This window comes from Colobus angolensis, unplaced genomic scaffold (genome assembly GCF_000951035.1).
Source record: "Colobus angolensis palliatus isolate OR3802 unplaced genomic scaffold, Cang.pa_1.0 Scaffold799, whole genome shotgun sequence".
Taxonomy (NCBI): domain Eukaryota; kingdom Metazoa; phylum Chordata; class Mammalia; order Primates; family Cercopithecidae; genus Colobus; species Colobus angolensis.
In genome coordinates this window covers 16,100-16,527 of record NW_012121809.1, presented here as the reverse complement: position 1 = coordinate 16,527, position 428 = coordinate 16,100, and the positions used below count along the sequence as shown (strand labels likewise).

The 428-nt window shown below is 36.9% G+C and overlaps 1 protein-coding gene across 1 annotated transcript in view; it reads right to left on the bottom strand.

Annotated features, from left to right (window-relative positions):
* The window catches only part of LOC105502342 (ubiquitin carboxyl-terminal hydrolase 17-like protein 17), a gene marked incomplete at both ends in the record, with an annotated part of 7,734 nt that overhangs the window by 992 nt on the left and 6,314 nt on the right, over nucleotides 1–428 (bottom strand). The window lies entirely within an intron of this gene.

Sequence of the window (428 nt, the reverse complement as noted above, 5' to 3'; positions counted from 1 at the left end):
TGATTTGCATATGTTGAACCAGTCTTGTGCCCAAGGGATGAGGCTGACTTGATCTTGGTGGATAAGCTTTTTGATGTATTGCTGGATTTGGTTTGCCACTATTATATTGAGAATCTTGCATCAAACTTTATCAGAAATATTAAGCGAAAGTATAGTAAATACTTTGAAAATAATAACAGTCTGATTCAAAGACTAAATAATATGAATCCTACGCATTTTTACAACTGATTTATAGCGTAAAAGCATTGCCAAACTAAATGACATTGGCCAAAAACTGTACAGGGTCTGAGATGTTGTCTCAACTTCCATTACTCATTGTGAGGTGGACCTGCAGTAACTACATTTGATGCAAAATTTCATGTTGATGGAAGCTGAGATGTCCTTCAGTCTCAGAGGGACAGAATTCTGGTGTATCTCCTTTTGGCCTG